The sequence below is a fragment of the Palaemon carinicauda genome, chromosome 37 (assembly GCF_036898095.1).
Source record: "Palaemon carinicauda isolate YSFRI2023 chromosome 37, ASM3689809v2, whole genome shotgun sequence".
Lineage (NCBI taxonomy): Eukaryota > Metazoa > Arthropoda > Malacostraca > Decapoda > Palaemonidae > Palaemon > Palaemon carinicauda.
The window spans coordinates 31,373,279-31,396,383 of record NC_090761.1 but is presented as its reverse complement, the minus strand read 5'-3'; the positions used below and the strand labels follow the sequence as shown (position 1 = coordinate 31,396,383).

At 43.7% G+C, this 23,105-nt stretch overlaps 1 long non-coding RNA gene across 1 annotated transcript in view; it reads left to right on the top strand.

Annotated features, from left to right (window-relative positions):
* Positions 1-23,105, top strand: part of LOC137629551 (uncharacterized) — a 46,533-nt gene that overhangs the window by 5,097 nt on the left and 18,331 nt on the right. The window lies entirely within an intron of this gene.

Genomic DNA, 23,105 nt, shown 5'->3' with positions numbered 1-23,105 from the left:
CGGATGTTGGAAAATTCGGATGTAGATACGTTCGGATGTAGAGGTTCCACTGTACTTGGAGACTAGAATTGGACTCCGTATTCTTGATTGGGTCTTACTAGTGATGTATACAGCTGTATTACAGTACAGTGTCTGTTTCTGTATGTTTATTGTCTCTTTATGTAGCCTATTAGTTTCCGTGCTTACTTTTCAGCTTTTATGCTGTGTTTGGTGCGTGCTTACTTTTCAACTTTCATGCTGTGTTTGGTGAACTTCAAATCCTTGCTGATAATAATACCCAGATCTTCCTCCTGATCCACACTTTTTATTTCATTACCCAGCAGTGAGTAATCTGGTTGTGGGTTACTGTAACCTCTGTGCATGACTTTACATTTCCCACAGTTGAAAGGTATTTGCCATTTTCTGGACAATTCTCCTAGCTTCATTAGATCCTCTCTTAAGGCTTCTACGTCTTCTGAGTTCACAGCATTTATGCCCAATTTGGTATCGTTGGCAAATTTGGCTATTTTACTACAGATCTCTGTAATGCCTATGAAATCTAATTCCTCATTAGCTATCATTGCCCTGAAGTTTTCCATTTTGTTTCTAACTGACTGAGCATTGAATTGTGCCACTCTGAGGAACTTTTCTATCTTTACTTTCTCTTTCCCTGTGGCTTTGCTAGTTTCCCTGATTTACTAGTGTTTTAGTTTTACTTTTATCTGCAGTATCCAAGTTTTCTGCCAAATTTCCTCCAATTGTTAGAGGATTTTCTAAGAGTCTAGTTTGTTCCGTATACGCTCTTGCCTTCTTCACTAAAGTGTATTCTATCTCTTCTGTATAATTTTCTCTTGCCATAGAAAGTATCCCAAAGATCTATAAATTTCACACTTTTTCTGACATGTAGACTAGCCTTTGTGTGTGTGTGTTGCTCCTCAGCTGATTCATTGGGGGAGACAATTCAAAACAATGCAAATGGCATCTGATAACTTATTCCTTTTGTTCAAACAGCAAATGAAATAATTCATGAAACTATCCATCTGCATTTTAGTTAACTCTACAAAAAAAAAACATACATGAAGTAGATAAATATAGGAAGTTTTCAGCATAAAATTGGGTAACAAAACTATAAAATAAACTTTTGCACATTTATTTAAAACACTATGGGAGTATACAGACGTAGCACATTCATACGGACACTTGTATAATTCTTTTTTATAAGAACATACTGGTATACCTTGACTTACGTCGTTTCGAGTTAAGTCGGTTTCAAATTTACATTGGTTGACAAAAATAATACATGGTAAAATAAAAATCCAGTTTTGAGTCATTTTGTTTGACTTTCCGTCTGTCCACCGCAATTATTGAAGTCGTATTACTGTACTGGAGTACCGTTAAATGTACACAAAATATGTTACTTTACTGTAAATAATAATTAAAGGATATAAAATAATTTTAAACATAAACGTTCGTGTAATTAACATAACTCCTTGCGAACAAACTTAAGAAAACAGCTGTGACAGTTTATATATTAATTAGCGGTCTTTAAGAGCTTAACAGTGATGTTTTCCATGATAGTTCAACTATCAACTATTTATTGTACAATGAATAAGAATAAAAGTATAGAAAATCATATGAAAATACATTTTTGTATGCTATTTTCGTAACGTCAAGTGCACCTTAATAATCAACAATTACTGTTTTTTTTATTTATGGTTGTGATCAGCTGATCTCAAGAGTATCGCAAATAACAAAGAATTATTTTTTAGCTTATTCAATAGAATTACATTAGCACCAACTAGTAATGGAATATCATAGTTTTTATACATTTTGTTTATAGCTACTGTATTATTATTAGTTATATGAATGTCTTCTCTCTCTCTCTCTCTCTCTCTCTCTCTCTCTCTCTCTCTCTCTCTCTCTCTCTCTCTCTCTCTCTCTCTCTCTCTCTCTCTCTCTCAGAGGTATACACACACAGAACAGATATAACAGAAATCTTTGTTTCCTTAGAAAGTACCAGGTAAATACTACACATAATATAAACTTTTACTTTGCTTAAATCTAAGTTTGATTGTAGACGGATTAAAACGCCATTTGATTTTGTCAGCTTATCTGTGGCTTAAGCTGACAGTATAATGTATATTGTATGTACTGAAAGATTTTGATAGTAATCCTGGTTTTTGATGTTACCTGAAGTTTGTTTAATAATTTTTTTACTTTTCTATTTTCATACGTAATCCTGGTTTTTGATGTTACCTGAACTTTGTTTGATAATTTTTTTACTTTTCTATTTTCATACAAGGTGTAGTTTAACAAGTGCAATTACCAATTTTCTGGGCTCGAACCTGTGCCGCCCAGTGAATAAGCTCCATTTAGCACTTATTCTTAGGTAATTTACTGCTAAATATACCAGAGAAAAAATGTAAAGGAGTGCTAGGTTAACTAGCTCGCTCACCTATTGGTGTCGGTATAAAATTGGGCGTATAATCCAGAGGTCCCGCACTATTTAGATTCATCCACGACAGAAACCCCAATAGAGGAGAGCCGTTCAACCTCACTCGGTACTACTAACACTGCATCCGCTCAGAACCCAACTCCTTTTAGCACGTCTTGTGTTGTAACCCGCTTTTTTGTTGTGCTCTCGTTTTTCCACTTATTTTCATTGGATTATGGATTCTTCGTCGGTTTCCCAGGAGACACCGTCTAAGTTAAGTACCAAGCTTGGTTTTGCTGTGTTTTGAGCAACCTAGATCGTTTAATATTTGAATTATAGGAGTTTATTCTCTTCGTTCATATCGATCTTGCTTGATTCCACTTACAGTTGGTACTCCTGTTTTGAGAGCTTTTAGTTTCACTCGCGGTGTTACTATATGTTTTATTTTTATTATTAAATTTTATTTGTTATTGTGGATATTCATTATTTAGCGTTTAGAACCCTCGTGGTTCACTTTTTGGGCCGATATCATTTACGTATTGTTATGGCTGCCGACCTTCGTTGCTAGGCGGCAATGTTATTTTTTAAGCCATCAGGTGTGTCTTTTGTGATTTAATTATTATGTTGCATGCCTTGCCCAAAAATTTTTATGTGTTTATTTTATATTATCAACGCTATTACTATTATAATGAATATTGTGCTATTACTCCGTTTGATCTGTCTGGTTGGGGATCGTCAGTTGGTAGCCCTGCTGCTCCGTATCACGTGATCCTCCCCCATGCTCCCCCTCTCGCTAGGTGGGCGGCTAGGCTTCTCTCCCCCCCTCCCCTAGGGGACCGTTGCCTTCCCTCCTTTTAGAGGGGGTAGTTCAGTGTTTATGGACTTTGTCCTCCGGGTGTCCCGGCGGGTTCGTCTCTGTCTAGTCTGGTTGGCCACCGGTCAACAGAGTTGGATCCCGGTGCACCCTATTTTATATTCACTTATCACACTGGTTTATGTTATATGAAACCCTCTGGGTTCGGTTGGTGGTTCTTATCTACAGTTCCGCCCCCCTATTAATTTATAACAGTTCCTATGATGATTATATGACAGATCACTATCCCGGAGTTCCTATACGAATTGGTTTTGGATACTTTTATTTCCCGGCCCGGGGCTTAGCCTCGCCCCGGGAAATCAGACACCATGTGTCTTAATTTCTTGTTGTTGCATCCTTTTTTATGGTCCCGGCTCGACCGGAATGGATGGCTATACTTTAGTCTTAAGCTAGACTTATGTTTAGGCCCGGGTCCTCCGGACCCGCCCCTACTTAAGAATATTACAATTAAGCTCTAATCTTGTGTTAGGCTTATGTTAGGCCCGGGTCCTCCGGACCCGCCCCTACTTAAGAGAATTACAGTTTCTCATATACTATTCTTTTTATAGATGGTGCATTGTCAGACGACGGCCTGTGCAGCTGTTCTACATCAGCCCTGCGGCCATACCGTCTGTCGGTCTCACGCCCTCTGCGGAGTGCAGCTGGAGGATGTCGTGGTATGGCACCCGGATAACTGTGTGGTCTGTTTTGACCTCGTTACCACCCTTGGATCTGACTCGGTGAGTCCCGTTGGCTATGTTGCCTTCTTATTTATCTTACCTTTTTTGGCATACATACACTATTTAGTAAGATATCTATGGTCTTGAAGGACCACTGGGAGCCTTCCCTTTTTAATTCCCACTATTATTTCAGGCATCCCCGGAGCAAAAGTCTGCGGCTCGGGCCACACTGAAAGTGTGGGTTGGTGGTTTTGCCCGGAACGTGAAGTCCAAGCGGCCGTACGTTCTCTCCGAGGACTACTGTTCCTTGATTTACCCCAACGCCAAGTCTTCAGCCGCTGTGGCTAGGCATGTTGCAGCTCCCATCATTGCCCACATTGATGCCACCATAGCGGGGTTCGTTGATCCAGAGCAGGATCCGTCGGACGCCCCCGGAGATCTAGAAGACAATGTTGCCTCCATGAACCTTGACGTGGAACCCATGTTATTGGATGATCCAGATACAGGTAGGGTGGTAAGTGAGGCAGGTGTTTCCGGCGCTGAGATTCCTATCCTCAGCCCCTCTCTTTCTTCTTCATCTGATCGCTCTTCCTTTCATGGTTTATCTGGGGACCGTGATTCGTCCCAACGATCACACTCGGTTCCCCCCAAGAATAAGTCTAGAACCTTACCTAAAGCTCGTAAGCCTCATAAGGCTTCTCATGGTTCTAAACAGAATACAAACCTGTCATCTAAGGCTTCTGGCTCCTCCTCTAAGTCTCGCGACCCGGGAGTTCATTCCGCCACACCTGCTGCTAGCCCGGGCCTTTCCGAATCAGCCATGCTTCGCATCGTGTCGGAGATGCAGGCTAAGTTGGTATCAGAGATGCAGTCTAAGATGGACACGATGTTCTCTAACATCGGTCAGAGACTTGGGGCATTAGAGCAAGGTGCTCCGGAGCGAGTCCAAAGCTCTCTCATCCCGGATGCCTCTAAGCTCCCGCCGTTTGCCAAGAATAACCCTTGGCGTATGGCTCTTCATTCCCCGTTCTCAGACGGAATGTTAACTTTGGAGGGTCTTGGCACTCGTCCCCTAGAGGACTTTGAATTCTTTCCTCCTGGTCTGGCATTTCCATTTCATGGTTATGCCAGGCTTACCGAGGAAGCTTTGGTTCGGTTAGACAAGGTCCCCAAGGAGACAGTCATCTTCCCAAAAGAGCAAGCCCAATCTGTGTGGGCCAGATTCCTGAATGACATCGGCTGCACCAACACCATGTTGACGCCTTATAAGAGCTCCTTCACAATGTTCTTAATGGACAAAAACACCGTGACTCCATGTGTCAATAAGGTAGCAGAGCTTGCCTTCCAATATGCTCTGGAGGAGAAGCCCTTGCCTCCCATCCGAGAGGTGGATCCAATCTCCCTCCTTCTTCCTTCAGGCATTGAGTGTTGGGACAACGTCCATACCACTTTTACCTCTGGCAAGCTAGCAGCAGACTGTGCTTCAGTAATGTTTAGTGAGCGGCTTCCCCGTCTCCCGGAATCCCTCATTAAACAGGAGTATGATTCCCGCCTACGCGTTGGCCGTACTCTGAACTTGGCCACTTCCACGGAGTCGATAGCCTTGACTTACGATACTGAGAGTATTTTTAAGTCTCTCAACAAGGCTACGTTGCAGTCATTATACTATGACCTGTATGACTTCGCTACTGCTAAACGCAGGTGTCGCAAACATGTCCTGGCAGAGGCGACTATTAGGCATGAACCTAAGAAGCTTATCCGGTCCTCCTGTTGGGGTTCAAACCTCTTCCCTGAGGATCTTGTAGAGGAAGTCTTGGCGGAGGCCACTAGAGTCAACCAGAGCCTTAAAGCCCGTTGGGGTTTGACTCCTAAACGTAAATATGACCCTGCAAATTACCAAGCCCGGGGTAGGAAGAAGCTCCGTCCATACACCTCCACCCAGTTCAGGCAACAGCAGAGTGGTTCGTCCATTTTCCGGCTGCCTCTTCCCCCATCTCCTGTTGCCCCTGCACAGCCTTCCACCTCTCAGGCTCCTTCGGACGACTATGTCACCGTTCTGCTCCCTAAGAGCCAGCTTTCCGGTGCCTCCGCCACTTCTCCTGCCTTTAACCAGTCGTATGAGGCTCATAGCTCTTCCCAGAGTTATGGTAGAGGTAGAGGCTACCACCGTGGTTCTAACCAGAACAAAGGCAGGGGAAGAGCCTTTCGCAGAGGAAAGAACTTCCGAGGCGGACGTGGAGGCAACTCCTCAAACCAATTCTGAGGTGCAGCAGGTAGGGGGGAGGCTCTATGCCTTCCGCAACAAATGGAGGTTCAGTCCCTGGGCTTTCAGTATCATCTCCAAGGGACTGGGGTGGAGTTGGATTCAAGGACCTCCTCCTCCGAACAAATTTCGTCAACATTCCACTCCGGACCTGGTCGAATTTGTCCAGGATCTTTTACAAAAGAACGCCATACAAGAAACGAAACACCTGAAGTTTCAAGGTCGGCTGTTCAGTGTCCCGAAGAAGGATTCAGACAAGAGAAGAGTGATTCTAGACCTATCCCTTCTCAACTTGTCCATTCAATGCGACAAGTTTCGAATGCTTACCGTCTCGCAGGTGCGGACCTTACTTCCCCGTGGGGCCGTCACCACCTCTATCGATCTTACAGACGCCTATTATCACGTCCCGATAGCGAGACACTTCCGTCCGTACCTAGGCTTTCGCTTAGGGGACAAAAGTTACTCCTTCAAGGTGATGCCTTTCGGGCTCAACATCGCCCCAAGGATCTTCACAAAGTTAGCAGAAGTCGCTGTTCAGGAACTCAGAAATCAAGGGATTCAAGTAGTAGCCTATCTGGATGACTGGCTCATTTGGTCAGACACCTCCCAAAATTGCCTAAAAGCCACTCACAAAGTCATCCATTATCTTCAATCTCTAGGCTTCCAGATCAACTTCAAGAAGTCCCGTCTTCTTCCAAAATCGAAGTTCCAATGGCTCGGCCTGCAATGGGATCTTATATCTCATACTCTGTGTCTTCCCAAACCCAAGAGGTTAGAGATTGCAAGGAACACCAAACGCTTTCTCAAAGACAAAGTAAGTTCCAGACGACTCCAAGAGAGGATTCTGGGGTCCCTTCAGTTTGCCTCAGTGACGGATCTTCTTCTGAAGGCAAAATTGAAAGATATCAATCGTGTCTGGCGTTCGAGGGCGAACCGGAAGCTCCGGGACAGGAAAGTCCGCCTTCCTCCCATTCTACGGGAAAGATTTCTTCCTTGGACAAGAGCAAACAGTCTGTCAAAGTCAGTTCCCCTTCGATTTCCGCCTCCGAAATTAATCATTCACACGGACGCATCCTTATCAGGTTGGGGCGGCTATTCTCAGCTCAAGAAAGTTCAAGGTCTTTGGTCTCCCTTGTTCCGCCAATTTCACATCAATGTGCTGGAGGCCATGGCAGTTCTTCTAACCCTGAAACGTCTCGCTCTTCCCAAGAAACAACACCTTCGTCTGGTCCTCGACAGCGAAGTGGTGGTCCGCTGCCTCAACAGAGGCGGGTCAAAGTCAGGGCCTCTGAACCATGTTCTAGTAGCCATATTCTCCCTAGCAGCCTTGAACCGTTGGCATCTTTCAGCTGTCCACCTGGCGGGAGTCCGGAATGTAGTGGCAGACGCCCTGTCCCGGACCTCCCCTCTAGAATCGGAATGGTCACTCGATCTAAAGTCATTTCGGTGGATTCTCTCTCAGGTTCCCGGTCTCCAAGTGGACCTCTTCGCCACGGAGTCCAACCACAAATTGAGAGTATATGTGGCTCCCAATCTAGACCCTCAGGCTTACGCCACAGACGCCATGTCACAGAATTGGGACACCTGGGAAAAGATTTATCTCTTTCCCCCGGTGAATCTTTTGCTGAAAGTTCTAGACAAGCTGAGATCCTTCAAGGGACAAGTAGCCTTGGTCGCACCCAACTGGCCCAAGAGCAACTGGTATCCTCTCCTGCAAGAGTTGAGACTATACCCTCACCCGATACCCAATCCGGTTCTGTCTCAGATAGTACAAACACGCGTTGTGTACGCTTTCTCAAACATTCAGAGCGCCCTAACTTTATGGACTTTATGAAGTTTGCGGCCATGCATGGTGCCAATATTGATCCTCAAAACACCTTGTTCCTAGAATCGGATAAACGGGATTCCACCATCCGCCAGTATGACTCTGCAGTTAAAAAGTTGGCAAAATTTTTGATAGACTCAGACGTGAACTGTATGAACTTGAACCTTACAGTCACTTTCTTTAGATCTTTATTAGAATCAGGTCTGGCAGCCAATACTATCACCACTATTAAATCTGCTCTGAAAAAGATCTTCCTAGTGGGTTTTAACATAGACTTAACCGACTCTTTGTTAGCTTCAATTCCGAAAGCTTGTGCCAGACTGAAACCGGTTACTCGTCCTACCCCGGTGACCTGGTTCCTTAATGATGTACTCAAATTGGCTTCTGATACCATTAACAGTTCTTGTGATTACATTCCCCTTCTCAGGAAAACACTTTTCCTGGTGAGCTTGGCTTCCGGGGCAAGAATTTCTGAACTGGCAGCCTTGTCGAGAGACCCGGGTCATATTGAGTTCCTGCCTTCGGGAGAGGTCCTTCTTTCTCCTAACAAATTCTTTTTGGCTAAGAACGAAGACCCTCAGAACAGATGGTCCTCCTGGAAAATTGTTCCCCTCACGCAAGATCCGTCTCTGTGCCCTGTTACTACTCTTAGGTCTTATTTATCCCGGACCTCCTCTAACTCCTCGGGGCCTCTATTCGTTAGAGAACAAGGCGGTACCATTACTATTAAAGGGATCAGGCAACAAATTTTGTATTTTATTAAACAAGCTAACCCTGACTCTTTTCCTCTTGCACATGATATCAGAGCGGTTGCTACTTCGGTGAACTTTTTTCACCACATGAATTTTACGGACCTTTCCAGGTATACAGGGTGGAAATCACCGTCAGTGTTCAAGAAACACTACCTTAAACATTTGGAAGCCCTAAAATTTTCTACAGTAGCCGCAGGGAGCGTAGTTACTCCCAGGTAACTCACAGGTTAATGCCTTGTCCCTTCAACTCTCCCTCTTACCTGCCTCATTTATACCCTATTGTATTCGTTGGTCTCGCACCTGAATACTGTTATTATATTTGTAAATTTTTAAACTCCTGAGTATCTGTATATATTATCACTCACGGCGTTATTATACCTACCTTATGGGATTTATGTTCATATTTAAGATACCCTTATAATTGTTTTTTGGTACTCATCTCTGATTAAAGCATCCTGTATTTCCCTTACGCTTATGTTTTTTCCTTTATTTTGCAAGTTTGGTGACATTTCTCTTGTATAGATTCACTGGGCGGCACAGGTTCGAGCCCAGAAAAGGGATTTTGACGTAGGAAAAATCTATTTCTGGGCGAGGGACCTGTGCCGCCCAGTGAACCCTCCCAGCTCCTCTCCCTTGGAGTCCCCAAACTTTGGGTGCTAAGGAGTTGGGTTCTGAGCGGATGCAGTGTTAGTAGTACCGAGTGAGGTTGAACGGCTCTCCTCTATTGGGGTTTCTGTCGTGGATGAATCTAAATAGTGCGGGACCTCTGGATTATACGCCCAATTTTATACCGACACCAATAGGTGAGCGAGCTAGTTAACCTAGCACTCCTTTACATTTTTTCTCTGGTATATTTAGCAGTAAATTACCTAAGAATAAGTGCTAAATGGAGCTTATTCACTGGGCGGCACAGGTCCCTCGCCCAGAAATAGATTTTTCCTACGTCAAAATCCCTTTTTTATTTTGGTTTTGTGTCGGCTGTTTTCAAGGTCACGAAGGTATCACGATTATACTCAGATATAGTTAACAGTTTATTGTTGATATGATGTAGCTTGCTATCACGTAATCCTTGAAGAAAAGAGGAGTGCAGTTCAACGAACTATCGACCAGTTTATTAGAATGCGCATCGAACAACAACAACGAGACAAATCAGTTGTTGGTGCTGACGATCTGCAGCCATCTACGTACGCGATGTAAACAGAGATATTGAATGAAAATATTAATAATTGTAACAAAGTTTATTTTATACTATCTAAAATAATGTTTTGGGCTCGGCCATGTCGTCCTGATGGAAGGTTCCTTTAGGTAGCCTTTCTAAGGGATATTTGCTACAGTGATATTCCCAGAGAAATAAACCGAAGGTCTCCAGAATTCTAACTCCTGCCGCGAGTATCCTTAATATAACGATATTGCATAAAATCGGGACGTATTTTTAGATACGACACATAGCAATCTTACCCCGAATAGATTTAACTCTTTGAGGGGGAAGAGTGGGGAAAGAAGGGGTTGCCGATCTAGCCACCTGGTGGACCTCCTATCCGCACTACTAACGGCCGCCATTCCTTTACTTGTAGCCGATATGACTAAGTGTTTTCCCAATGTTATCTTGGTTTTATCGCAAGTTATCGAAATATTAATCATGCAATCTCCGGCATCTTCATTTTTTGGAAGTTGAGTATTAACTCTTTCCTATGTATAAATTTTGCCTCCCGTCTCACAGTTAAATTCCAATAATTTAAGTGTGTTAGGTTGAGCATTGCCACGACCTAGGTGGCCATTTTTACTACCGCCGTCGCCATTATTATTGCATTTTATTTAGCTAGTCCCCTCTGATGGTCCAGCACTTTGCTGCAGTAGAGGGGCTTGAGTGTCTTAATGATGGGCTGGGCAATGGTGGTGGGGTAGTTTATCCACCCTGGCAGGCTCAACCATACCGCTAAGGCCAGTTCTGAGAGACCAGACCAAGACTGGACCCCTATAGGCCTTCTCCTTTATTTCAGATAGGCAAAGGCTAGGAGAAGGAAAACTCCAAAATCAAACCAAACAAGACCCCAACGGCGGAGCTACCCAGCGCCGCCGGAAGAGGGCAATGCCTGTCGGGCAGGCAACAAGGCGGGCCTTGACATAACAAGAACCCGGCAGCCCGATGCAACCAACATCGGAGAAGCCGCCTGTCTCATATGTCTTGAGCCGCGGTGAAAACGATGTGGGCCAAGTGTGTGTGCGTGGCCGTTGCAAAGCCACGACCACCCAAAACAATATACCCAGCTACTGGCATTCTGTCGTTTCCTCCACCCTTCTTCTGATAGGAGGCTGATGGCTAACGACAGAACCCAATACTCGGACACGAGCGGGCGCTGACGACGACGATTTAGCTAGTAGGGCGACTTTCCCGGTATTTAGCTATAATAATAGCTAATTAGGCAAATTATACAAGTGAAGATTGTGCATACAAATAGATTATTATTCCTCTTCCTATATGTAACTTTACTTTTCTTATACGGTGGGGGCCCCGGCGGTAACAACCATGGCCGTGGTTCCTACCGAAGTTAGACTAAGAAGTTAGACTAACCTAACTCGTATATGTATACGTTAGTAAAGTAATTCCCCATGTTTAACCTCACCCTATCATTCCTTATTAATTCGTATGGGGACATACATCCCCTAGAATTTATGGATAAGGTTCGATTTATATTCTCTTTTCGAGAAAAGAGGCTAAACCCTCCCTCCCTCCCTGAGCCGCCGCCATTACAGGCAGCAACCTCTACCTTTCATCATTTGCCGTTGAGTAGAACTTCGGCTTGACTTAGATAGTTGTACACCGTCTGTCTTCTTTGCCGCTGAGTATCCCGGCTTTGAAATAAAAGATGGTAACTCAGGGTGTACTGTCTTGCAGCCGACTGGGGAATCTTTGTTCCTCTGCCGCCCACGACGTCATCGGCACAGGAAGCCATGCTTCCTTAGTTCATGGCCGAAAGTAGGCAGCATACCTGCCGCCGCCTTTCTCCCCTGTGAACTATAAGACCCTTTCCCCTCCCCCCTCTACCCTTTAGTGTCGGCCTAGCCGACACAACATTCTTTCGCCGGTACTCAGACTGCGTTGTCGGCCGGGACCCTACCAGCGCGGTTAGGTTGCCGCCTCAGTCAATTCCTCCTTATGTCCTTCCTTCACCGGAAGTGAATGCCCCGGGGAGAAAGACTGAGCCGGCCCTGACGGCTGCCGGTGGGAAACCCAACATACTGTTGAGAATTCTTCAGTCCTCTCTTGGCCTGCCATCCACAAACCTTGCTACCGGCAGTACAGCCGGCGGCAAAATTTTGTGGATGGATGGAAGCTAGAATCAGATGGATTCTTATCCCTTCCATTAGAATTCTTATTCTGGCAAGGAGACAGTAGGCGGCCTGACAGTCCTACACTTCCAATTGTTGTGCTAAACTATAACAATAGGAAACTCTCCTGCCTTAATACTCTCTCTCTCTCTCTCTCTATCAGTTAGTGCCGCCAGGTACTAACCTAACCCCGGTAGTGTGCCGGCTGGACTACAGTATATAAAATCTACAGTAGTACATTTAATTTCTAACATATTCTACGTTTCCTATCAGAGTCTATTGTTGGGACCACGATATCATGTTGAGGTTGAGTAATCCCTCAACACCCAGATAAATCCTTTGATCATCGGGACCCTAATAAATCACCGCTCAATATTAATATATTACAGGTGGATATAGTTTGTATAAACACTTACTAATCCTAACTCTAAGGACTAGAGTTTCCTCCACCCTGTACTCTTGAACTAAACTTTTTTATACTTATTCACTTAAACAATACTTAGGAAAGTTATTTAAACAGCCTTAACACACACATTAATATAATTATTAACACCTTACAATTAACAACAAACACGCTCAAGGTAGCAAGCCAAATAGTACATTCGTATGTTAGACCGCTTTATAGTTAAATGGAATTCCTGTCGACGAAAGGACCTCATCCAAAATGTAGAAGAAGCGAGAAAGTCCTATTCAGTGAATATGTTTAGCTCGTAACCACTCTGTCCTAAAAATATGAACAATATCACTATTAGTGACATGGAAACAGTAAGTCAAATTAAATTTCCCCAGAATTACTCAGAATTAAGCTGCAAATATTTTTACAGGGCTTCGCAAAAAATAAAATTATCCAAAGCCATAAACTTCATAATAATGCAATCTTTGATGCAAATAACCTGTTAATATTATATGAATAAATTGACTCAAAAGGACCAAGAATATTTATTTAATAATTAACCCTTAACCCCCAGGTGTTTTTTTTTTTTTTTTTCAAACACATTTTCCAGTATATTTTTTTTTAAATTGGTCTAACAGCCTTAATTTTTGTCATAGAGAGGTCAGGTTGGTCTCATTCTTTTGGAAAATGCCTGAAATTTCTCAAAAAATTATCAAAAATATGCAAAAAAAAAAAAAAAAAAAATTAAATAGCAGTTTTTTTTTTTTTTTTTTTGCATATTTTTGATAATTTTTTGAGAAATTTCAGGCATTTTCCAAAAGAATGAGACCAACCTGACCTCTCTATGACGAAAATTAAGGCTGTTAGACCAATTTAAAATAAATATACTGGAAAATGTGCTTGGAAAAAAAAACAAAAAACACCTGGGGGTTAAGGGATGAGTTTTGTGAAACGTACCAGTACGTCCATGGGGGGGTAAAAAGGTTAAGGATTTAGCAAGACCTTTACTTAAATATAAATAAAAGTACTGGCAATAGCAAGGAATCGAACTAAAACCTGCTTCCTTCAGTTGAACCCCATACCTGTTATTGTCCAGAGAGGCATATAAGTGGAAGTGACGACGACGTTCACCACAAGAGCAAGTTGCAGATAAAGGAGCCAATTATGCGACACATCAAGCTAGGACTCCACTTGGGCTCAATCACACACAACGATGCTGAATACTTCAAAGTAAACCCTTGGTCATAACTTGCGGACGAGGACTTCAGAACTGCATACGTCTCGACGTGGCACATGGTCGTGGCAAACTAATCGAAGAAGCTATCCAGTGGTCCAGTGGGGATTTTACAACATCCACATATTGTTTATATTCCTCACTGCGAAAAATACTTGAACACGAAGATTAGTAATTTCACAGAAGGCTTAGAGGAATAGAGGAGGAGTTGCTGTCATACTGCGGACGGAGTGATGTCTCTGCTTCTGTCTTTCAGTACATAACCATATCGGCTTGTATAGTTATAACAAGGTAATAAGGGAACCAATGGAAAAGGGTTAAAAAATGAAAAACAAGCTAATTCAATACCAACTTGAAACTATCAAACAACCACTTACTCCCTTTGAGTCAAAATATGTGGTTAATACAAACAAAAGTGGAGTTACGAATTATATTCGTAATTTTCTGGACAACTCTTCCTAACAAGGAATCTAAAATATTTTTATTGACGGAGGTCTCAGTAATTGATTGGGGTGGGAAGCGTAGATGTGTGTCTTTCCTATTTCCTTTCCAGTTTACTATCCTAAGCTACCATAAACAATAGTAATTACTATTGTTGATAAAATTGTATGCTTTCATATCATGGATATAAAAAACTATACTCATTGAGCCCCTTTTCCGTTACAGGAGCAGCCAATGTAGAAGTGAGCAGCCTTAGCCTGCAACCAAAGACAGACTCTTGTGGCTACACGAAGTGCAGGACTCATGCCCCTGCAGCATCGTGTCGGGAGTCCTCAAGTATTGGGACTCGAAGGGTTGCCCCACCTGTTCGACCCTGCTGGCCAACGACTTCGGAAAAGCTCCCTCAGTCAACATGGAGACTAGAGATACAGCGAGGGAGACTCTTCGCTAATGGGTAAGTAGATTCCAAAAGAATTTTCAAGGGACCGTACTTACTTTACGACTCCCTAAGGTACCTACTGTTCCCAAGGCTCTATCTAACGCGGTGGTGCCCCAGGAACAGGTCCAGTCTCCCCTCATACAAATGAAGATAGACGTGGACATAGACAAGGCACTAGAAGAAAGGACGTCAGAAGTGTTCATTGACACTGAGAAGGCCCTATCACAAGTAGGCCATGAAGAAGCCGTGGAACATCCACAAGCGGAGGAAGTAGAATCCGTTTCAATGGCAACTGAAGACCCCCAGCTTGCCGGGACGGCATACCAACCTATGCTGTCAACCTCTTCAATCCCAACTCCATAACCACCGGCATAGGCCGTCATGAACGAAGAGATCCTCACTTCGATTCAACGGATAATGGAGTTGTTCTAAAAGGTACAAGAGACGATGAGAGAATCATTCAGACTGCAACAGATACTATTGCAAGAGAGGATGGATCGCCCAAGACCTACCAGGAGCTCTACTAAGAAGCTCCTTAAGGTGCTGAATTTCTCTCACCACTCCAAAACCAACCCCTGGAGGTATACGGAGCATATGCCCATGATGAATGGGAAACTATTGTCTCAGAGAAGTTGGGGACCAAACTGATTGAAGATCTTAAATTCTAGCCTAACTGTTCAGCTTACCCAAAATGCTACATGAGACTGCGGGATGAACATGCAACCCGTGAGGAAACGGTACCCAAAGAGGTCATTGTCCTCGAACTTGACAAGGCGCAAGCCATCATCCTGAAAACCTTGAAAGGAGCCGGGTACACCAACTCCAAAGTCTCAGCACTGAGCAAGGGACATCCCATGTTTCTTGCTCCTTCCTCCATCTCTTTCCCGTTTGGTGAAAGCACTAGACTTTGCCGTCAAGGGGAATCTGTTCCTCTGCCGCCCACAACGTCATCGGCAGAGGAAGACATGCTTCCCTAGTTCACGGCCGAATGCAAACCATTCTCTCTAGCACTACCTGCCTGCGAGGAGAAGTGGAAGGATGTCCGTCTAACCTTCTCCGTCTCTAAGTTGGATCCAGAGATAGTAGGCCAGCAGTTCAATGAGAACCTTCCGAAGTTGCCAGACCATCTTCTGAGGAGGGAACAGGAGACGAAAGAGAGACTAGCGGCCTCCCTTTCTCATCAGAACTGCCTGGAAATGAGTGCAGATCTACAGAACACCCCAGAAAGGATCAATTTCCTGGCTAAGTCCCACATGGGTACCCTTGTGAAAGACTTATATGCTTTCCTCAGAGAGAGGAGAGCCTGCAGAGTCCATTTTGACCTCAGCAACCATAAGACATGAACCAAGGAAACTGATTACCTCGAACATCTGGGGGTAAAGACCTTTTTCCCACAGGAACTGGTCCAAGAGATCATAGCCAGAACAACTACGGAGAACGGGAACCTTCTCCAAAAGTGGGGCATGAGCTCAAAGAGGAAGTCTTCCTCAGACTGAGGTCCCCAGCCTAAAAATGAAAAGGCAAGGAGACCATGCAGATCTGCACAACTTTCTGCCATGACTACGACTACGAAGCCTCAGACCACTTTCCAGATGGTCCCTCAACAACTGGTGGCTCAGTCGCCAATCTTTAACCCCAACGTTGTGAGGCAATCGACTTCATTTCACCTTAAGTCAGAAAGGAAATGGCCCTAAGAGAAGTTCACCCGGAGATAACTCCTCCCGGGTCCGAGTAGGACGTGATCATGAAAACAAATCCACAGGACCCCACACCCAAAGAGAGGTTCCAGGTAGGGGGATCGCGGGACCTTCGATCCCTGGGCCCACAGCTTATTAACGAATAGACTTGGGTGGAAATGGAACAGAATTCCACCCCGTTTTCCAAAATTCTTCTAACACTCCACCCCCTCGTGAGAAGAATAATACCTCAGAACTCTTGAACAAAAAGGTAAGAAGGAAAGCGAAGTCCATCGAATTCCAGGGAAGGCTGTTTTGTGTTCCCTAGAAAGACTCAAACAAACTCAGAGTCATTCTAAACTTGTCTCCACTCAACAAGTTCATCGAGAACAAGAAGTTCGGATGCTTACTTGGCAACACATAAGGACCCTTCTACCAAAAGGAGCAAACATGCCCTCAATAGACCCAACAGATGCTCACTGGCATCTTCTACTGAGCTGCCCTTTCTCCTCCTACCTAGGATTCATGCTACAGAAGAAGTGATTCTTCAGAGCAATGTCCTTCGGACTGAATACAGCCCCAAGGATGTTCGCGAAGCCGGCAGACACAATCATCTAGCAGCTAAACTCCGAAGGAATTCAGTTACTAGCATATCTAGACGATTGACCAGTATAGGCAGCATCCAAGACTACTTGTCTGCAGGCAGCCAACAAGGTGATCCAGTCTCTGGAACACCTGGGCTTCAACATCAATCGCAAGAAGTCTCGCCTTCCTCCAGCTCAGAAGTTCCAATGGCTAGGAATCCAATGGGACTTAGTCACACCATCTCTCCATTCTATTCAAGAAGGGAAGAGAGATAAAGGGATCTGTCAAGAGACTAATCCGGCACAAGAGGATTTCAGAACGCCAACAGGAAAGAGTATCGCACTCTCTCCAGTTTGCGGCAGTGACAGACCCAGTGCTAAAGGCACGTCTAAAAGATGTGTCAAGAGTCTGGAGAAGATACGCATCAAAAGCTCGAAGAGATCAAACAAGGCTGGCCCCGACCCTATTGCGCACGCTGTTAAGGCCGTGGTCGACAGCCAAGAGCCTAGCACGAATAATTACCCTGCAACCACCACGACCATCAATGGAGGTACACTCCTCCTCGAAAGGATAAGGTGGCCATTCTCACGAGATAAAATTGCAAAAGAATTGGTCGTACCAGTCCAAAACCTTTCATATCCATGTTTAGGAAGCTCTGACAGTTTACCTGACGTTGAAAAGACTATCCCCTCGCAGAACAATCCACATCAGATTGGCCCTGAACAACGAAGGGATAGTAAATAATGTCTAAATAGACAAGGCTCGAGATCATCTCACATAGGACATGTGATATTTGCCACCTTCCACCTGATAAGGAAGAAAGGATGGTACCTATCAGCAGTTCACCTACAAAGGTTCCGCAACGTGACAGCGGATGCTCTATACAGGCGAAAGCCCATAGAGACAGAATTGTCCCTAGACGCAAACCCTCGGAAAAAGTCCTGAAACTTCAGACTGACCTCTTCACAATGAGCGCCAACAAGAAACTACCTCGTTATGTAGCCCCTTGGATGGACCCTTAAGCCGAGGCGATGGACATCACGTCCCTTGAATGGAAAAAGTGGAACCACATTTACCCGTTTCCACCAACCATCCTCCTGCTAAGAGTCCTTAACAAGCTAAGATCCTTCAGAAGGATAGCAGCAGTAGCGGGCCCCAGCAGCCCAAAAGCAACTGGTTCCCTCTAGTTCTAGAACTAGTTCTGAAACTGAAGCTGTTCCCTCTGCCGGACCCAGCATTATCCAATCTGGTCCAGAAGTCGACTGCTTGTGCTTCATCCTTGAGAACGAACAACCTACATCTCACGATTTTCTCGCCCTAGAGGCGAACAAAAGGTTTAAGATCTCAAAGGATAAAGTTAACTTCATCGAAGCGTATAAGTCAAGTTCGACTAGGAGACAATAGGAATCATCATGGAAGAAATGGGTGTCCTTTGTGAAATCAAAGGAACCGACAGAAATATCGATAGATTTTGGTCTAGTTTTCTTCATATTCCTACTCGAACAAGGCCGGCTTCCACTACGATTACCTCGTGTAAGTCATCCCTGGCTAAACCACTTCTGTACACCTTTGGAGTGGACCTGTGAAATCTTTAATAAGATCCTAAAAGCATGCGCTAGACTCAAGCCAACAACCCCTCCAAAGCCCATCATGTGGTCTTTGGAAAAAGTCTTGCACCATGCTGCAAAACTAAACAATGAGAATTTTACTCTAAAGGATCTAACACAAAGTTATTTTTCTTTGTCATAGCCTCATGTGCTAGAGTTAGAGAAATAGTGGCCTTATCTAGAAATGAAGGCCATATTCAGTTCCTAGACAGAAGAACTGAATCTCTTTCTTGATCCTGCTTTTCTTGCCAAGAATGAGCTACCCACCAAGAGGTGGGGTCCTTGGAGAATCTGCTCACTGAAGGAAGATACCTCTCTGTGCCCAATAGAGTGTCTTAAGGTCTATCTTCGAAGAACCTCAGACTTCAAGGGAGGACAGCTCGTCAGGGGCGAAAACCTCAGGATCAAAACCTACCCCCAAGACAACTGAGAGAAAAGCTCACCTACCTTATTCGCAGAGTGGATCCTGACAGTACACTTGCAGGTCACGATCCAAGGAAAGTTGCTTCTTCATTTAAATCCTTCCAACACTAGGGCTTTGGAAGACTCCGCTCATACACTGGGTGGAGATCATCCAGAGTCTTTTACAAACACTATACAAAGCAAGTACATGAAATAAACATGTTTTGGTGGCGACGGGTAGTGTTATAAAACCCGTCGTCTAGGGCTGCAATGAACAGTGAACTGCTTTGGGACTTTCCGGTGCAGGGGGTACATTTACCCTCCAGTGCAAATCACAACGATGATTAACACACTGTTTCATATAGGTGCATATCTGACCAATAACACCAGTGCTGAGTGAACGTTGCGTCACAGTGTTCATGCATTCCCAAAATCTGTACGTCAGTCAGATTTGGTGTCACATCTCCATTGAGTGGCATCATTTCGATGAAATTACACATTTTTTCGACGAGAAAATATGGACCCTGATGTGTTTTCAATGCTGGATCAGATTCATACCCTATTGCAACTACATTTGATAATCTAGTTGCAAGGTAGAAATACTAAACGTACTCGCGTCTTATTGCTGCCATCTCAATTACAGACGAATAAAGCGTACTAGAGTTTTAATTAAACCCTAGAAGGGCCCAACTTGAAATCAGAGTACAGATTTCCAAGGTATGTAAAATTTAAGTGTTACCTTCCGTCCCTACGGAAAATCAAGCCTTGAATCCGTAATGTCATATACAGGTCTAAGAGACCAGATAAGGTAGAAGGCACTTATACAAACCCACAGATATAGTACTTTCAAGTTAATTGCCTGGTAAGCTTCCATCAGGACGACATGGCCGAGCCCAAAAAACTGATTTTGAGCAAAGTGAAAAATCTATTTTTGGGTGAGATAGCCATGTCGTCATGATGGACCCACCCTTTTTTCTGACCCCACCCGAAACTACTCTATCTGCGGCTATTCCTGCTTAAACACAAGTAAAGGAATGGCGGCCGTTAGTAGTGCGGATAGGAGGTCCACCGGGTACCTAGATCAGCACCCCCTTCTTTCCCCACTCTTTCCCCTCAAAAGAGTTAAATCTATTCGGGGTAACATTGCTATGTGTCGTATCTAAAACTACGTCCCCTGATTTTATGCGATACTGTATCCTTAAAGTCATATCAAGGATACTCGCGCCAGGAGTTAAAATTCTGGAGACCTTCAGTTTATTTCTCTGGGAATATCACTGTAGCAAATATCCCTTAGAAAGGCTATCTAAAGGAACCTTCCATCAGGACGACATAGCTATCTCACCCAAAAATAGATTTTTCCCTTTCCTCAAAATCCGTTATAACAACTTAATTTATTATCTACCCTTACAAAATCTTTCTATTCTATACTATCTATTCTATACTATCTTAGAGAAAATCACATTCACAAATAAACAGCCTGCGATGTACTGTAGGCCTACACATACTAAATTGAAAACATCTACCTTTATAAGCTTGGATGTACATTTATTCATAAAATTAGATTACTTTATCGGTACTAAATTAAAATCTAAAATTTACTTGTTTGTAAGTTTCAATAGATTTTTATTAGCCATATATTATTAAAATTGCATTAAGAAAATAAAATACAGAACTGGGAATATTTTTATTAGAGTTTTTTAGCCCAGCTATTGTCAAGTAAATTCAACTCACGTCGTTTTTCAACTTAGTCGCCTCTCCTGGAACCAATTACTGACGTCAGGTGAGGTATACCTGTACTTTATATTATTATATACAATAATGGTAATAAAGTAAGTCAAACATCATTTGTAATAACCTGATATTGATTTTATATGAAATGGGACTAGTCGTCTGACTTCTGAAAATAGGCATCTGAGTTAGGCTATGCATACCCTAAGCCTAAATTTAACCCTAGAGGTATTTGTACAGAAACGATTTACCAACAATTTGAGATACAAACGGTCTCCTGGTCCACATTGCTATTGTTGGTAGGGGACTGTCTGTACTGAAGTGATTGATGTATAGGTGTGAACTCGAGGTCATGCATAATGATTCTGATCCTTTGGCTTTGGCCCTTCTCTGCCAGAGCAAGAAACTGTGCAGGTTCCATTTATTTCAGAATATGTCTCCTATGAGCATGCTCGGTCAAGGGGGTCATATTTTTATTTCAGATATTGTCTGTCAAGGAGATTTTTCAGAATTTCAGGTAGTCTCTCAAGTGAGAACTTTGAAAATCTCACCTAAAACACTACCTCGAACATGGCATTGAGTGGCAGTAGATCAGCCTATCTCTCCAGGCACAGAGTCAGCATTGTTGGAGGGATGCTACTGTACATATCACCATTCCAAGCTCGAAGCGAGTCTGACCTTTCTATGCCAAAAGGCTCCAAAATATAGTCTTCCCCACAGAAGGAAGCCGCTGGCTTTCCTGCAAAGACTTCCTTTTCTTTTTTCAGATGAATTATGAACGTCATCCTCTAATTATAAATTACAGTTGTAACACTAATGCAAACCATTTGCTATTTATAGGGACATTACTTTCGATGAAGCTGGAAGACGAGTCATAAAACTTTAAGCGAGGTTTATCCTACACTCGCACACCTGGGCTGAGTAACTACTTTGGCTTTTGGCCCGGTGGAGAATGGGCGTTGCTGCTTTCCTCCATCTTGACTTGCCATTGTTGACCTAATTGCTCTTTGAGCTTTTCCTTTTTCCGTATGATTGTTTCTCTTTGACTGTCTTCCTGCGGACCTGCACAGGTCTTTCTTGTCCTCTATGGAGACGGAACTGTATTCATTGTGTCCATCCTGCCGAGGGCGACACTGTAATCAGAACAACTGCCCTGAATATTGGGAGTGGTCTGTCTGCCAGTGGGATAGGTTTGGGCGACGGCACAAGAAAAAGTCCAATAGAGATTCTTCGCCTTCACGGTCTTCCTCGAAATCGAAGCAACCTCCAACTTCTTCCTTGGAACCCCTGATTTCTTTCTGAAGCTCCAGCTCGATCGATCTCCCCCAGGGAACAATGGAGCAAAAGTGTAGACCGATTAACACCAGGTCAACCTTGGGGTTCGAGGGACAAGACTGCTTCTCCCTAGAAAAGCAGTTCTGCCCCTTCCCTCATGCAGAGCCTTTTCTTTCTCTGATGTATTGCAGGGATTGAGTTCCTCTCCCCTTGAAGGCAGAAACCAAAATTTCAACAGCTCCTACTAGTGTAGAAGTATACCTGGACTTACCATAGTAGGGAAGGGATGTTATAGTGCAAAAGGAATTGATAATCAGTCGAGGTCCACTTTCTGAACATTGAAGATAACATGTTCAGGACATGTGCCTCCCCTTTCCTGTTTCCCTACTTTGGTTAATCTAGACACAGCTCACTATGTAGGTGTTGAGTGGGCACCGTGTCCACTATGTAGGTGTTGAGTGGGAATTTATGGCCTTTTTAGTCCTGGTATTAGATATTCTCTTCTAGAGTATACTAATACCAAATGTGGGCAGGGGAAGATCCTGGTGCAAGCTCCCCAGTTCACCCAGCTTTATAGTAGAAGGGAGGGAATCTCTTGGATCTTTCACCTCCCACTTTTTTTTTCTTTTTAGTGTAGATTTTTTTTTTTTTTTTTTTTTGCAGATCATTGGTTACCCGAGATAGGTACCAACCGCATTCCTTACCAGGTCAACCTCAGAGTAGGACTTTAAGATTCTACCTTTCAAGAAAAAACCTATAGTTTCTAACCTATACCCCTGTCAGTACTCAAGATTGTGACAGGAAGATTAATCTCTGAAATAGAGGCCTTTTCTTCCTTATCTTGGAAGGGAGCTAGCTCAATCGGTGACGGCCAGATGTCTAGCCATAAACCGGCATCTTTTCATTTTAAACAAGAATGGTCATTTCCAAAACCAGAATTTGGATGATAGAACCCTTTCTCCTGGAAAATATTGCCCGTCCTGAGAAGCAATGTCTGCTCTAGAATCCATGGTGCAAGTGGTATTTACTGTCAGAAGACTATGAATATGCAGAACCCCTCCCCAATCAGCAGAGACTTGGCTTCATGACACCCTGAGAAGTTGAAAGTTGTCTTCCTGTTTTTCCCGTCCATTGGTTAAACAGGACTTTGGGACTTCCCTTCCAGTCTATGAAGGCTTAAAACCTCTGGAAAAGATAAATCACTTAGG